At 37.1% G+C, this 18,338-nt stretch overlaps 1 long non-coding RNA gene across 1 annotated transcript in view; it reads right to left on the minus strand.

The window, feature by feature from the left end:
* Positions 1 to 1,461: 1,461 nt before the first annotated feature.
* Positions 1,462 to 18,338, minus strand: part of LOC119256747 (uncharacterized) — a 34,583-nt gene continuing 17,706 nt past the window's right edge. Inside the window, exons 4-6 of the long non-coding RNA XR_005127869.2 lie at positions 13,642 to 13,750; positions 9,130 to 9,192; positions 1,462 to 1,501 (exon numbers count right to left, since the gene is read on the minus strand). This is a non-coding gene — a long non-coding RNA (uncharacterized LOC119256747). The remainder of the gene's footprint in view (positions 1,502 to 9,129; positions 9,193 to 13,641; positions 13,751 to 18,338) is intronic.

Genomic DNA, 18,338 nt, shown 5'->3' on the forward strand with positions numbered 1-18,338 from the left:
TTGTTATTATTTCATCAAGTGCAATAAGAGAGATTAGAAACATATATATATTAAATAAAGACAGAGAGGTGTGCATGTAACCACATTTTAAAATTAACTAGCCATTATTAAGGCAGGTACAGTATTTATCTCTGTGTTTAAGGGCTCATCTATACATCAAGCTTAATTGGAAACAGAGATTAAACATTAGTGTCTCAAAGAGTATGTAATGATTATCTAGAGTATGTAGATGATTATCTATCATACATCTATCCCTTCATAGAAACATCTCATTTCCCCTTGTTTGAGAGAGTACTTAAGCACCAACAAGTGACTGCTTGGTATATTCATGCAAGATATTCGACACCTACAATCTATGTAAAAATATCTAAGAACTATGTTAAGTTTCATAACCAGGTACATTTATTAAGCACGAATAACCCAATGTTACACCAAATCATTTACCAAATACACCTATAAAATGCAGTTTTGATTCAACAGTGATGATGAGTTATTGTAAATATATGTAAATATTATTCAGAACTTCCAGCCTGGATTCATATTTTAAGTACCCATAGATTTAAAGTTCATTTCAATTGGGGCCTCCCTGGTGGCACAGGGGTTAAGTCGTCACCGCTATTAAGTTTTCACCAGCCACTGTGGCTGAGTTTCATCCCAGACTAGTGAGCTAACACACATGGCACAGCAGACCTCTCCTGTCTCTCCTGTTGCTCCCTTCAGCAGTGTATTTCAGTCCATCCACCTGTTCTGCTCCCCACTCTGTGGTGAATCCTCTCACCAACCCCCCAGCACCTCTGGTCTACACCTCAGTTCTTGTATGCATAAATAAATAAAATAAGTATTTAAAAATAAATAAATAAAGTACATTTCAATTGAAGAGATAGATAAAAAATTGACTCTGAGTTAGGCAACAAAATAGCTCACTTAAAGTCACCTCTTTTTGCCTGTGTTAATTTAGGCAAATTACTTAACCTTAGTCTAAGTTTCTTCATATTTCATGTGATAGTTATAGTATTTACCTCTCATTATAGATGTGATAATTAGTTGAACAAAGTGTTTTTGAAAAGTGTTAAATAGCGTCTTAATAATTGAATTCTATTCATGGCAGATACATCATCATAATATAGAATGAAAAGCTTCAATCTAAGATTAGCAGTGGATTATTGGACAAGAAAGTCTTGTTTGTGTAGGTCATGTTACAGCTTTATTACTTTATTATTTGGCCCATTAGAACTTTTTTTTTAAAATTAAAAGTGTGGCCAACTTCAAAGCAAACACTATCATCTTCATTCATTTAAACAAACAGAAACCTTGTCTACTCTCTGTTCATTATTGATCAAGCCAGAGATATTACTTATATTCACCAGAGTCATTGTGAAGCACCTTGAGGTACACTCAGCTTGAATCTAGATCAGTTCAGTGGAGAGGTACAGCACTGGCAGAGATTCTCATTTTCCATACCAGCAGTCTCATCAAAGGCAATGCACTCTCATGCAGCTACCTGGAGTGAAAACATTGTCTTAAGTTCCAGGATAATTTTGTATTTCATTGACACATCTCAAAAAAATTCTAGGGTGGTTTGTTTGCTTGTTGGGCAAAATTGTTTCTCTGCTGGGTTTCTTTAGAAATATAGTGGCATGGATGCTTAATAATTCAGACATGTGCTTTGGTGTGCATGCATTAGAAATGGACTCTTTTCTGAAGTTGAAGCTTCAGCTCCAAAAAATAATTGTTTTGTATCTTGAAAACAATAACTCTACTCAGATTCTGCAGATTCCGAGGGAAATGAATGAAATCTTCACTTGCCATTTGCACTATCTAGTTGTTATGAAAATCAAAGCTTCGTGATTTGTGGTGAACATTCTTTTCCTTCTAGTTTTAAATCGTTTGTCTTTCAGATTCTTGTAATATTAGTTAATAAGGTAAAACCTTTTTGAGTGATCGGGAATCTCACAAGTGTTGGTCTCATAAATATTGCAACATCAATAGGTTCCCAGTCTGAGGTGAGATTAAGGGCGATGAGAGAGAGGAGAGCTTTTAAGTCTCACCAGCAGTGCCCTTGTGGTGGTCCACTGACGTCATTAAAAAAAAACAAACAACAAAGTTCCACATTCTATCCCAATTTCCCACATTTTCCAAGATCAGAGCCTCTCAGCTTCTCCAATAACAACTTGAAGATTAATTCACTGGCAAACCCTCAATTGCAAACATGAAATCTCTTAGAAACCTTTTGTTTTAATGAATGCAATAGGTTCCATTCTCTATAATGTCACAGGTTTGTTGCAACTTATTAGTTTATAAAATGTCAGTCAAATCATTAATTTTATTTTTCCCAGATCACAGAGAAAGTTGACAATTCAGGAAGGTATTTCCTTGTCCCTCCTCCAGACACACATTATCCTGTCACATCCTCTCCATTCTCTCTCCCAGCAAATGTGTAAGCTCATTTCTCATTTTGAGAGGTTAGCCAATGCACTTTTGATGTTTGATGGCAGTAAAATGAAGACTATTTTTTATACTGATTACTTCCTCCATTTCATCAATGACCCTGCTTTGCAAAGTTCAGATGATAATCTCTCTTAACAAATGTGAGGGAATGTAGACACATCAATCTTCTCTATGAGCTAAGTAAACATTTGAAATATACTGTTGTTTAAATTCCCCTGCCATCACAGGGGCAAACTGACAGCAAATGTCCTGATCATTTCCGTGATGAAGACAATTGCTTGGAATTCCTTTCTACTAGTGGTTAGCATTCACTGGCTCATACATACTAGCAAGATATGTTAAGGTATTTCATGACTTCAAAGTAGCTCAGGGGCTTCCTTGCAGCACAGTGGTTAAAGTCTCAGCTCTATCAAGCTATCACCAACTACTGCAGTTTGAATTAAATCCCCAGCCAGGGCACTGACCCACATGGTGCCGCAGACCTCTCCTGTCTTGCCTGCTGCTCCCCTCAGCAGTGTATTTCAGTAGATCCACCTATTTTGTTCCCCACTCTGTCTCTGGGGAATCCTCTCTCCCTCACATCTCTGGCCTATACCCCAGTTCTTGTATGTATAAATAAATAAATAAATCTTAAATAATAAATAGAAGTAGCTTACAAGGTTGGCACTTAGGAACTGAGACCAAATTTGGCCAGGCAACTACATTTTGCGTGAAACTTGTGTTTGGAAAAAATATATATTTAAAGTTAGAAAATTCAAACTGTGCTGATGATTAACTGTGTGATTTTAGGCAAATTATATAATGTATATGACTTTTAATTCTCCCATTTGTAATTTCAGATGATTAAAAACTACCATATTCACCTCAATAGACAGATCTTATGAGGTTAGTATGGGATATTTATGTCCCTTTCTGAGGGTGTGTGTGTGTGAGAGAGACAGAGCGAGAGAGAGGTCTGTTAATATATGAAAGTATGGCTTAGGATATTAATCATTGACTAGGACTAGACAACGATACTTCTGAACTATTTCTAAATTACTGCTTCCTCTGGAAGAACAAAATGTCCATGAAAGGGGTAATTTCCTGGGTACAAACCACAGGCACCATTTACAGTTTGTATAGTCTTACGCAATTTGTTTAAACTGGTAAGGTGTCAATTTCCCCACATGTAAGTAGAGATAACAATAAAAAGTACTGTCTGGAAGCATGTTGGTCAACTGTGACAATTACATGGAGACATATGGGGCAGCATAAGGTAAGTCCTTATGCAGTAACTGCTGTCAAAGAACATTAGTAACAGTAGCAAAGGTACAATGGCATTGATGTTTGTGAGAATATGCTTTTTTCGCCAAAGACCAAATTAATAAAACACTCTTCTTCATAAAGATAATTATTATTCTCTAATCAAACAAGAATGGAATTTCAGGGAGTGAGCTGAGCCATTACAATCAATAAGATGTAAATAGAGTGTTTTGGATAGAGAGATAGAACTACAAAATTGTGCATTTCCAGGCTACATTTATAGTATTTTAAAGAAAAACAAATTTATTTTCTAGAAGGCAAATGGAAATACTTAGCTCATGAAGATTGTTTTTGTAACAAAGATAAGGGCAAACGCTAAGACAATGATGACATGGAGCCTCAACTCTACAGCTATCAGTCAAATGTTGGCTTACTATATCCCCGTCTGCAATAAAATCTGTACATAGCTTAAATATTTATATAGAATACAACTCTATAAAAGCTACCTAGGGGAACACAGAATCCTTCTTCAAGTACTCCTCCTTAAGCAACTGGCAGAAATCCATAGGAGGTGTAAGTAAGCAAACATTCCCCAGATTAAATCACACATTGTTCTTGTTTCACTTAGTCACTGCTGCTGTCTTTGGAATCCCTATTGCTCAATTTTGGTCTCAGCCTATATATTTCCTTGAATCTTTATTAATGTGGGAGATAGAGGATGGAAATTTATTCTCCATTCTAATATCTCTAAAAAAACCCCACCTTGTCTATGGATTGCTATATGACACTCTTAACTGATCTTAATTTCTTTGCAGGAATTAATATTCATTTTTCCTCCTTAAGGAGAAAGTGGCTGAATTGTTTAAAGTTCACTTACTTGGAAAAGTGTCCTTTCTGCTCGGATATGAGAATAGCATCACCTTCTCACCATACAGCATGACAACAATTTATTTCAATATACCTTTATTAACTATCTACTTGGGAAAATTGAGTTGAATTTTAGTGTTAAGTCACATCATGTGTAATATTGCTTCACATAAGGCCAATGTTAATATTTCGGATGGTGTCCAAGAGAATAGCTGTGGGAAGTGGCATATAGTAATGAGGGATTATAAGCTCAGATGTGTGTTCTTCTGCAAACATCATGTTCCTTTCCCTATTATTCATCTCCCCCACCTCAATCAGTTTCTCCCTCTAATTGAAGGTATTCACACACCATAAAAGCCATAAATCCAAATTCTTTGGCATATTAACCTACTCTCAAGGCTTACTGCATTTTTATAGGAACACTCTGTATCAGTCCAAGGTGTGATCCTGCTTTTGCTCTATTTGTCATTGTTTCATGGACCCAGAGGCAAATCCTCTCCCAGAGGAAAAACCATTCTTAACATTGTAGCAGGAACTTGGGTGGCTTCAACACGATCTTGATTGGTCCTTTTGACAACTGCTTTGACCCCTTTCCACAAAGTGACTAAAGACCAAAAATTGTCATGTCCTGTAAGAAACTTGTGATTTCAAACACGATGATAAATATGAGTTTTCTGCCTTAGAGAACACACAGACTCCAACTCGAAACACTTGAGGTTTTTTTTTTTTTTAAGATTCATTTATTTATGCATAGAAGAGGTAAGCCAGAGGTGCAAGGTGTGAGAGGATTCACCAGAGCAGGGAGCAGAACAGGCAGATCTACTGAGATATACTGCTGAGGGGAGCAGCAGACAAGACAGGAGCATCTGCTGGCCATGTGGGTAGCTCCCTGGCTGGGGATCGAACTGGTGCTGCAGCCGCTGGCGATAGCTTGATAGTGCTGAGACTTAAGCCCCTGTGCCACTGGGGAGGCCTCTCCATGTGTTTTATTGAGAAGACCGAGATACCTCAATTCCCACTGCAGATCATTTAGAAACATTAATGGCCAAAATAGCAGAGCCTTAAGCAAATGTCCTCGGACTCTAAGAAAACACTGTAATTTTTCAGAATGTGACACCTTTCCTCTAGAGCTAAGACTGATAAACTTTACATCCACATTATATTCCTTTTTCCTGTTGAAAGTTGCAAAATCCAGATCTTTCTTGGACTATCTCTCTGTCAGTTGTACTGAAATCAAAGATACTCAGAGACGGTGAGTATGAGTAACAGAGAAGGATCTCAAACTTCCTTCTGTGACACAAACTTCCCAGGTTTCACCAGGGGAAGGGCCAAGAGAATGCTAAGTCATGTCTGCCCAAAAATGTTATCAAAGCAGGATATCTAATAGAAGAAGAAGAAGAAAAAAAAAAGGAAAAACCTCTACAGAGGCCATTTGTGCTAAATCCACTTTCTTCTAAGCAATCGTTAAGGAGCTGAAAATGAACAGAATGATTTTTACTCACTGTTATCTCCCCATTAAACAAAATAGTGCCATTTTGCAAGTGGAAGAACTCCTTGTGCTGTTTTCCACAAAGGAATTTGAGCCAATCTCCTCTTCTGATATTCAATACCATGTCAAGTCCACACAGTTTATTTGTCATGGGAAAAATAATATCAGCAACTCATCAAGTATTTAGTTTACCTTTTAAAGTGAAGAGTACTGGAGAAGGCAGATTTGCATTATCTTTGGAAGCCTTTCATATTGCTCCAAGTAGTTTACAAGTAAATAAGCTGCAAGTGTGTTACTTAAGGGAAACATCTAGAAGCTGGTCTTCAATGGCTGTAACTACTTTCTCTCCACTATGTGCATCAAGCAGAACTGAATTGCTATGGTTTGGAAGAAGTAGCAAAACTCCTCAGGGTGAAGCCTAGTATTCGTGGTCACTGTGTTTATTTGTACTTTTCCTTTATCCTAACAGATCTGAGTCCTTCACAGGGTCATTAAACTTTTAAACATTCCATGGAGTCAGTGAGCAGTTTCTGTTCTCCTGTGTTGATGGAGAAACTGAAACTTCGCTGGTTCAGTTACCACTCAAGTAAAGCCCTTTCTTGATGACCTGGGGGTTCACTGGGTCTTGTCAAGTGGTAAGAAACCAGCCAACCTTGGACCAGACCTGTCTGGTATTTTGTTCCTCAACCCCATGCTTGACACTGCTACATAGGGAAGAATGTCATTTATTTTTATTATTTTTAAAAAAATTTATTTATTTTTTGTGTAGAAGAACTGGGGTGCAGGCCAGAGGTACAGGGGTGGGGGAGCACTAAGAGGATTCACTGGAGACATGGTGGGGACCAGAACAGGCAGATTTACTGAAATACACTGCTGAAAGGAGCAGCAGGGGAGACAGGAGACGTCTGCTAAACCATATGTGGGTTAGTTCCTTGGCCAGGATCAAACTCAGGCCATAGGGATGATACTGAGACTTAACTCCTAGGCCACCAGGGAGGCCCCAGGGAGAATGTCATTTTAAACTCAGAACTCTGATTTTTTTTCTAAAAATGGAAAGCGACACTGGGTGGAATATGTCCACATGGCCAGCGTCAGCTGAATTTGGAGAGTATTTAGCAAAGCATGCCTGGTCCTCACCTGTTCTGCTTCCTTTTTATTGGATCCCTCTCTGGTCCATATTAACATGTGGGGGGTGTGCAATGCCATAAATTTGATTATTTGACAACCAATTAAAGGGTAATTCCACTAGAAGTCACAGACACAGCAACTATTCTCCCCAAATTAATCCATAAGTTACTGGAGCAGGGACGGTGTCTTCTTCACAGCTTAGTCTCCAGAGCCTAGGACAGTACCTGTCTTGTAATTACTAGGTCACTAGTATTTGATGAATTAATGAAGGGATAAATAAATGAATGAATAAAAATGACATTTGAGTCAAATTGTTAATTACTGGAAGAGTTTATTTATGGCAGGCAATTCTTTTTCAGTAGCGAATAGATTTGAAGTATTTTCCAGCAGTGAGCTTTGTTGACTGATTTTGTATTTTTTTGTAATGAGCAGTACCTTTTTTCACATGGTAATTGGAATTTCAACACTAGAGTCAAGGATATAGGGTGTGCCTGCAGAACCTCACAGTTATGAAGAAATTGAAGGTACCAATTCTATTGTAGATGTGCTATTGTCTTGGTCTGCTAGTCCATTTGTTTAAGAATAAACTTATTTACTCTAAGTCTATTCTACTCCAGGTGTTCTCCATTGTAAATTCAAAGAGTTGGCTGTCAATTATTCACAGAAGAAAATGATCTTCCTGTGTGAAAGCTGCACTGGGAGATTTATATGTATGTGTATATATATATATAAAATATAATATTATACTTTTATATAATATATAATATGTATTATATATTTAAATATATAATATTTAAATAAGCTTTTTCTATATTGCTAATTATAAAAACAGTTGTTCATAATGCATTATATTTGAAACAAAATTTGAAAAGTAAAGGGATACAACACACACACACACACACACACACACACACACACACACACACACCCCAAAGCAAATTTCTAATGATTTTCAAATAAGATCACAGCTTCAAGTTTAACACTGAAGTTAGTCTGTTCACTAGCAGTCAAATAAGTCTTTATAATAACTTGCTGATGGATTTATCATTCACTTGCGTATGATAGAAGTTCTTCCCTTTCCTTTCTGAGTTCAGAGTGAATCACAAGAAGGCAGATTGATGAGGATAGGCTGATGTGATTGAGATTGCTCTTTAAGTAGCTTAATGCTTCTTTTAAATGAAACCTCTTCCTGGCAACATTATTAACTCATAAAAATTCCAATTTGAAGATGGTAAAAGAAAACTAAAGTTTCAAAGATATCAGAACAACTCTTAAATAGTAGCAGGGGAATACATTTTTCTTTTCCAAGACAGAATGCATAAAATATACATACAATTTCTTCTAAGATTGAAATATATATATTATTTTATATTATATAGTATTTTATAATATATAGTGATATATTTTATACATTATTATATAATATATAAAGGCATTAATTTCTACTAATTTCATCATATCCTATAGGTACTTTTCCTACCTTTATTAGTGTATTTATAGAATAATAATTAAAATTGATAACTTCCCAGTATATGAAACATTAAGCATTAAACAAAAATAGTAGCCTAGACTTCCAGTCCATAAATATTTGCCATGATAACTAGAGAGTTGTAAGAATAGAAAAGTGGGGCTTTTTGTACTGAGATGAGAGAAAAAAGGCAGATTTTAAAAATGAGAATCTGCAGAGAATACTGAAAAAAACTTGAAATAAGATCAATCAAACTACATTGCCCCACTGGCATATAATTTGTAGCTCTTAGTGGATGTAGTTAACTATGTAATAAGGGGCTGATAGAACAAAAACCAAATATTGTTTTAGACTTATCAGTTTAGGTATTGATCTGAAAAAGTTTTATGACTTTACATGTAGGGTAGATTAACAAAAACCATGTTTGATTAATATATTTTTAAGCTATATGATTCATTGACTTATCAGATATTTTCTGAGTACTCACTGTGAAGTAGATGGAGCTGGGCAGTCATCAATAAGACCATCATTTTGCCAAATAATTTACGTTCTATTGGGAAAACAAATAATAAAAATGTAGACAAATATATAAATAAACAATAGACAGTTCTCTTGGGTACAGTGTCCTAGTTGTCAAGAATCACCGAGTGTATGTAGAGTTCATTCAGGGCATCCTTTTCTGCCAGCATCCACACATTTGACCTTCATCACCATAGAAATGGTGACAAAAAGTGAAGGGGAGGAATTGCTGGAGGAAAGGATGCCCTGAACAAACTCCACAAACACAGGTTTTATGGACTCCATCCCCTTTCCAGACCAAAGAGATCCAAGACACTAAGAACTACAAATCCCATAATGCCATCACCGAAGGGAGGATTGCTGGGAACTGAGGGTGGAATTAAGCACCCAGGCTTGATATATAACCAGACAGATGGGCCTTGGGTTTCTCTTAGCTCTTGGCTTTTTGCCGACTTGCAGAGTGCTATTGGGATTCCAGCTCTGCGGAACTGGTAGGACATATTCACCAATTAATCTCCCTTTCTCCCTGAGTTATTCATTTCTTCATTTCCCCTTCTTTGGTAAATAAACCCTTTATTAACCTTTTCATGTATGCCTGCAGTTGAGTCTCATTACAAGTTCCTTTTAAGTGCAAGGGTGAGGACCCGCAGTCAGGCAACCCATCTCACATTGCCCTGTACCACAAGGAGATGTCAAAAACTGAACATAGAGATTTCAGCATTATCTGTGTAATATTAAATAAATATTGAGTGCTTTCTACGCAGCAGGTACTAGGCAAGCATTCTGATACAAGATGGGTTGAACAGAGATGACCCCTGTCTTCATGGAGCTTTACTTCTCTCACATATAAAGTGAGATGTGCACCTCATGGTCACTCAACCCCAACCTTGGTCCAATATTCCTCCTTAATTCTCAGTACAAAAGCAGTATACTCTTTCTCCAAGCTCTTCTCCTGGATGGAGGTCTGGCTAGATCAGATCAACCAGTTTGGTAAGGATGAGATAAAATGTTGTTGACTAATGTGAATGACCAAACTAGCTGAATCTACATCTGAGAGAGATTTCCAGAAGCCAGTACAAGTAAATAAGCAGAGTTTCCTGTAGCAGGAATCTCAAAGATCTCAGGAGCAAAGGTCAGAAACAAGGATAGATAATAATAAGATGGTTATTATTATAACCATGGTTGACAGATGGTTAAATGACTAAGGAACCTATAAAACTACCAGGACAAGCCTTGCCTTTGCTGGAGGTGCTATTCATGGATTGTTTGACTTCACTTAAGGCATTTTGGAGTTGCTTTTTTATGGAATGCAGATAAACTGTTGTTCTCACCTGTCTGTGCAGTACATGTTGTGCTATTTCAAGGTGAAAATAATGGTTGGCTCATGGGCACAGTGTCTGACCATGAACAAAACAAGACATACTGACTCAGTTCAGAACACAAATAATCAGAGTGATGGGCAACCCTAGGGAATGGAGAAGTAGGCACATACTCCGTTATTGAGAATACCAGAGTCTGCAGTGTTGCAAAACAGTACAAGGTCCTGAAATGCAATATCTTGTAGTGTTCTTGCAATTTCTTCTAATGGCCATATTCCATAAAAAACATCCTTGTCCTTTTGTTTATCATGAGGGAACAGACCAGTATGGTATATTCTAAACTATGAAATGATGGCCTGACTTTATTATTAATATTTTAATTAACTTGGTTTAATAAGACATGGTTAATTGACTCAGGAAGCCAATTAAAGATTGAGACTAGCTTATATCTTTTGGTCTCTGGAGTCTTGGTGCCTTGTGCATGGAGCAATTTTTGAAATGTTCAAAAAATATTTTAAGCGATCTCATCCTAAGAAATTTTACAAGAATCATAAGATCTCTAAAAATATTTGATTTAAGAATCTCTACTTCTAATTTTCTTCATATTGTTATTGAAAATATATTAGTAAGCACAGCATGTTGTAATACATTGTTATAGTTTTCAGTCATTTTTTTCTTTTTTTTTTTTAAAGATTTATGTATTTTTATGCATATGAGAGCTGGGGCACAGACCAGAGGTGTGGGGGCTGAGAGGATTCACCAGAGACAGAGCGGGGTTTAGAACAGGTAGACTGACGAAATACACTGCTGAGGGGAGCAGCGGACCTACAGGAGAGGTCTGCCGCGCTCTGTGGAATTCTCGCTAGCTGGCTGGGATGGAAACCACACTGCAGAAGCTGCGGACTGCTTCATAGTGCTGTGCTCAACCGCCTGTGCCACCAGGGGAGGCCCTCAGTCATTTTTTCTAATCACTGAAAGCAAAGAATGCCACAATTTTTGTCCCAGAGAGTCTTATCCAATGTGGTCTAAAGTTGGTTTTAAGTAAGGCACTTAATGTCTAACCCTATTAAAATTTGCAAACACTAGTTGCCTAAGGCAGACAAAATGTTAATTTGAATTTTAAGTGGAAAGTTAATTGTTTTGTAAATTAATCAGTAACATGGCTTAGCTCTATTTGCCCAGTTAATTACTTTTCCCTGTCCTGCTAACTCCAACTTTACAAGAGAAAGTCATTTTCTTGTGTTCCTGTATTCACTGTTTGCTTATAAGGGCATGTGTATGTGTGTGTGTGTGTTTTGAGTGTGCGTGCGTGTACACATGTGTATGTGTATGTTCCGTGTGTGGTCTTTATACTCAGATATTTCCATCTTATGGTATCTCCTATTAAACAATGGCTCCTCTTGCAGCTAATGGAGACAGCTTACTTCTCCCCCTGCTCACATGATAATGTAAACCCACAGTGTGGAAAGCATTGTTTTAAAGAACAGCAAGAGAAAAAACTATAAAACAAGGAAAGTAATGAGCCAGATTGAAAGCCAGGTCCATAATGACAAAGCAGATTAAGAGCAGGGCCTCAAGTGTCTGACAGACTTGAATTCCTGGCCAATCAATGTCTTACAGACTTTGAACCAGTTATTTAAACTTCCTACATCTCAGGCTCATAGTAAAATTAATATGAGAAGAGCACTATTCTAATAAAGTGGTGGGAAATTCTAATTATATCAATTATATCATTTAATAATCTTAATTATAAATATAAGTTAATAATTATTGAATAGTTCTCATTTTTGGCATGTTTTATTAATGATGTTAATTAAATGTATTTAATTAGCACATGTAGTTATTTTGAAGATTTTTATCCCACATGCCTTTTATCTTCTATCTTTTGTTGAGGTGACATTGATTGACATCATTGTATATGATGCTGAGGCATGGGATCACACCTCTTTAGGCCTATGTCACCACATGGTACCCATCACCACACGCCCGGTCCTCCTCCATAGTCTGTTGGTCCCCTCCATTTTATGCTCTCCAGCCTCCACTTTCTCTTTTGACCCCATTCATTATCTAATGTAACCATTATCTAATGTAAGGGAGATGAGAACTCTGCATTTAAATTCTGTCATCAAGGGTCTCCCTGGTGGCACAAGGGGTTAAGATGCAACTTATGAAGCTATCTGCAGCCGCTGCAGTACAAGTTTGATCCCCCACCAGATTGCTGACCCACATGGCATGGCATACCTCTCCTTCCTGTCTCACCCGCTGCTCCCCTCAGCAGCATATTTCAATCGATCTGCCTGTTCTGCTCCCCACTCTGTCTCTGGTGAATCTTCTCACCCCCCACACCTCTGGCCTGTATGCAAGTTCTTGTATGCATGAATAAATAAATCTTTAAAAAATAAACAATAAATAAATTCTGTCATCAACCCATTGTTTTCCTCACTCAAGGGTACTCTTTATTTTGCTAGAAAGGATTATTGGAAGAAATCAAGAGATTCTTAGAAATTTCTTTTCCTAGCAACTCAAAAAATAAACATGTGGAATGCAGTTCTGTGCAACTTTAAAATGCTTTCATTTTATTTTTAGTCAAACATAAAGAAGCTATTAATGAGTCATAGAAAAGGGCACTTCTAGTGGAATTAGTGAAAGAAACTATGACATTAAAACTGTGAGTTACCACTACATCTCTGTAAAACACAATGGACAGGTTTCGTGTGTTATGTAAGCAGAAGGCACTGATACATAAAGTTGTTTACTTCATTGTCCTGAATTTGCTTATGTCAAATTTTAGCCAAGTGTATGTTAAGTGGTGGCTAGATTATTAAGTATAATGCTCTTAGGGACTATCAAGTTGGGGAGAAGAATGGAGATTTATAAGAAAGGGGTGCCAGTGGAGACTGTGGAATTGGTACTCTCTGAAACTATAAATAAGCAGTGATTGTGCTATGATTTCCCCAAGAGTGATTGTAGTATAATGATTATTCTCTGAAGAGAATAATAAATATGTTTCAAATATCATGAATCAGATATTTACCAAAAAAAATCACAAATCTTGGCCATGAAAATACTTTTCAAAAATGTGAAAGCCAAGGGGAAAAATGTATTGAACAAACTTTGTTTCTTCATTAACTTTGACCACATGTATCTGTGGAAGACATTACCTTTCTTTGCTTTCATTTGGGAAATTGTAGACAATGCAGACAGGAGCATGGGCTTTAGAGTCACATCTGGGGTCTGTTTCTGTAGATTCAGCAAGACGAGCTGGGAAGCCTGAGAAAAGACATCATCTCTGTTGAATGATCATGTATCCCGCTACAAGGTAGTGATGCTTTCTAGTGATGCTTTAATAAATAACACAGTGTGGTGTATGTAAGGGTCCTAAACCATAAGGAACACCTAACACTCAGTAATAAATTATTATTTCCAGCGAAGTCTGATCCCTTTCAAAATATTTCCCAAATTACTAGAATTCAGATGGCTCATGTTAATTATGTTCATAGAAATACACATTAATGTAGAGGGAATAATCCCACCATGGATGACCTGATTTAAACTATACTTATTTCACTGGATTTCCAGTCCCTCAAATATATTAGACTCAAGAAATCCCATGAAACTGACCCAAAATATGTCAAAACTCACCTCAACTTCTATTTTAATGCTTAAAATGGCATTGTGAAATATAAGAAAGATTAAAGCATTGTAATAATCATTAATCTTATTGTCCATTTTTTATTTATGTTCACCATTTTTTTTGATCCTTGATTAAAAAAAATAAAGAGCTCCTGGGCCTCCCTGGTGGTGCAAGAGGTTAAATCTAAACACTACAAAGTTATCAGCAGCCACTGCAGCATGAGTTCGATCCGAAGCCCGCCAAGGAGCTAACCCACATGGCACAGCAAACCTCTTCTGTCTTGCCTGCTGCTCCCCTCAGCAGTGTATTTCAGTCAAACTGCCTGTTCTGCTCCCCACTGTATATCCAGGTGAATCCTATCACTGGCCCCCCACACTCCACCACTTCTGATCTATGCCCTGGCTCTTGCATGCATAAATAAATAAATCTTAAAAGAGAGAGAGAGCGAGAGAGAGAGAGAGCGAGAGAGAGTGAATAGAACTCTGACTCTGTGTGCCATATGAAGGCACAGTAAGAAGACGGCCATCTGCAAACCAGAAAGAGGTCTCACACTGGAGGTCCCCATCTGGACCCCTGATCTCAGACTCCCAATCTCCAGAATTGTAAAAAAAATAAATTTCCATTATTTAAGTCACCAAGTCTATTAGAATTTGTTTAATTGTCTTGAACTGACTGAGACACTAGGTAATTTCTATGCAGGAGAGAGTTCCTTTTCTAAGGAGAGCAATTGAAAAGAGATGATAGAAAGGCAGTGAATATGGATAACTACTAATGGACATGGACCTGTGAGAACAGAGAACAGGGCAGCTCATTATCATGATAGGATGACAATTGATGAGAACAGGAAGCAGTGCACTGTATTATTTGGAAAACAACTGAAAGAGATCTACTGATATGCACTTGTGTTCTCTGGACAAGATGGTCAGCCAAGTACAGTTTATTAACTGTGAACGTAATTAGAAATAAATAGAGGTTAGAAATGTCAACACAACAGAGAATAATGAATGCAAAAGCAAATCCAGAAAACAATGTAAATTGGCAACTACTCGATTGACAGAAGCAAAGATTATGTTAACTTTGGTTAATAGTAGAAACTTAAGACCAAAGAATTGTTGGTTAAAGATTAATTGCTATAAGAATAAGGTTGGAAAAAACAAGGGCAGTCTGACAAAGACTTTGTGTGTTATCATTTATAAAGAGAAAGCATTTGCATTTTTTATGAAGTTATCAGGACTGAATTTAATTTACTAAATTTAATTGCCAAACATAAATCATGTGTCTGATAATGTAAAGGGAGCACTCAAGGAAAGAACAGCCTACATTCCCACAGTGTATAAAGGGTCCTTTTGTTGGGAAGAAAGGGTGCCCTGAATGAACATAGGTTTTATGGACTTTATCCCCACTCTAGAGATTCCAGACACCAAGAGCTACAAATCCCATAATGTCATCATCATGGAAGGAAGGATTGCTGGGAACTGAAGGCAGAGTTAAGCAGCCAGGTCTGGTATATAACCAGACATGTGGGCCTTAGGTGTCTCTTGGCTCTTGGCCAGCTCAGCATGCCATTGGGATTCCCACTTAGCGGAACTGGTAGGACACATTCACCAATTTATCTCCCTTTCTCCCTGAGTTACTCATTTCCTCATTTCCCTTTCTTTGGTAACTAAACCCTTTATTAACCTTTTTGTGTGAGGCTGCACTTGAGTCTTATTCTAAATCCCTTTTTAAGAGCACAGGTGAGAACCCACAGTCAGGCAACCCATTTCATATCTGGGTTGCTCTTTAATAGATTGGCACCCAACACTTTCCTCCCTATCTTCATCCACACTTATTGTTTTGATACAAGCCAGTCTCACAGATGTGAGATGGTGTCTAATTGTGGTGCTGATTTGAATTGCATTTATTACTCCCCAATAAGTGAGGAGCATATTTCATGTGTTTGCTGGTCACCTGTCTTCCTTGGAGAAGAGTCTACTTAGCTCTGCCTATTTTTTTATTGTGTTATTTTCTTTTTGTGGTTCTTTATATGAGTTCTTTGTAGATCTTGAAAATAAGATGATATATGACTTGCAAATATTTTCTACCATTCAGTATGGTGTCGTTTTGTTTTAATGGTTTTTAGTTTTATATAGTTCTATTTGTTTAGTTTTTGTTTTTGGTTCTCTTATTAGATTTAAGTCCCTAAACACATCCCTGAAGCAAATGTCATGGAGTGTATTACTTATGTTTTCTTCTATGTATTTTATGGTTTTAGATCTTAGATCCAAGCCTTTAATTCATTTTGTGTTAACTTGTGTATGGTGTAAGAGAATGATCTAGCTTCATTCTTTTGCATGTGACTGTCAGGGTTTCCTAACACCATTTGTTGTAGAAATTTTTTCTTTCTCTGGTGTATATGTCTTAGTTGCAAATTAACTTTCCATGTGAGCATGGACTTATTTCTGTGCTCTCAACTCTATTCCATTGATCTAGGTGTCTATCCTTAGTAGAACACAATACTTATGAAAAATAGTATGGGCATTTTTCAAAATATTAAAAATAAGTCTGCCATCTGATCCAGCAATTCTACTCCTTGGTATCTCCACACAAAAAATATAAAAACACTAATTAAAAGTAATATATACACTCCTATGTTCATTGCAGCATTGTTTATAATAGCCAAGGTATGGAAACACAAACTAAGTGCCAATGACAGATGAGTGGATAAAGGAGATAAGGTATATATATATACAAAGTGCAATACTATTAGCTATAAGAAATAAAAAATAACTTTTGCCATTTGTAACAACAGATGTAGCTGGAGGGGATTATGTTAAGCAAAATAAGTTAGAAGGAAAAGATAAAAGCTGGATTATTTCACTCACTTGTGGGCTACCAAGGATCAAAGCAAAGGAACAGAAAAATTAACCTAAAACAGACCTTTGATATATAATTGCAGCATTGAGATTACTGAAAAGGAACAGCAAGTGGGGTGGGTGAGGAGTGCGCTTACCATGGTGACGAGTGTGGCATGAAAACAAATATCTGAAGAGGTGTGAACCTATACTCCTAGGTCGTACAAAGTGTTGTAAATCAACGTTACCTCAATTAAAAATGACACAGTATGAAAAACAAAGTAAAGTAAGAGATAAAAAAGATAAAAGAACAAAAAAAGAGAGGAAGCACTTTGGATCAACAAGGGCATGCATTTCTTTCTTGAGTCATGGAATGGTTCTTCCATGGCAATGGAGTTCAAATCAGAGAAAAATATGTATAAGTTGTTCCATGGTTTTAAGTTAAAGAACAGTAAAAACGTCATTAATCTGCTATCTTTAACCACTACTGCTATCTGAATTTTAAAGACAAGATAATCAACTCAGTAGGAATGTGACAAAAAGGATTATAGAAAAGTAGGGAAACTGGTCACTTGAGTTTGTCTGTGAGTTAGTCTTCTTGTTCCTAATCAACTAGTTCCTAGAACTAGCATTACTAGTTCTTTCTACCTTTCTCATTCCCCGTGATGTTTTCTTCCATGATTTGCAGTTACCTTTATTATCATTTGCTCCCAATAACACTTTTGATTTTACTACAATTGGAATATTATTTAAAGAAAGTCATATATTTGACTAGGGAAGTGATTCAGTTAACTCAATGAAATTAAAGAATTCCTGTCTCACCAGGTATGTCCTATACCTGATTTTGAACCTTGTCTAGAAGACAGCGGTAACCACCTGGACATGGTATGTTTAAAAATAGCCTGGGGTTAATGGATGATCATCTGATAAGAAGCTAAATGGGCTAGTTTCTGGGCTAGTTTCTGCTGGGGCACCTAACACTGGGATAATGGTAATATAAAGCTATGGTTGGACTGTTTCTGAGCCTCTCTTCTGGTGAGGATAATTTCAAGAGGAAAGCACATTTCTCAAAAGAGAAAAATATTTTTGTGTGAAATAAGCAATGCTTGTGGGGCGAGAGAATGCTAGTCCACAAAGCCAGGCATGTACACAGGCCTCCAGCTCTCCAACACTCCTATTCCAATTTCTGTCTCAAGTCTTTATGTGACTATTCAGTGAAATTTAAATAGAGCTCCTTGTGGTGGTGGAAGAGGGTTGTGGAGGTGGTGGGTGTGGTGTGGAAACACCTGAGGGGGAGATCCTGTACTTCCAGTACACAAATGATGGTGTAAACCAGTGCTACCGCAATAATAATATACACACATGTGCACACATGTGTACACATACACCC

The sequence above is a fragment of the Talpa occidentalis genome, unplaced genomic scaffold, assembly GCF_014898055.3.
Source record: "Talpa occidentalis isolate TD23 unplaced genomic scaffold, MPIMG_talOcc4v2.1 talOcc4.4, whole genome shotgun sequence".
Classification (NCBI taxonomy): Eukaryota; Metazoa; Chordata; class Mammalia; order Eulipotyphla; family Talpidae; genus Talpa; species Talpa occidentalis.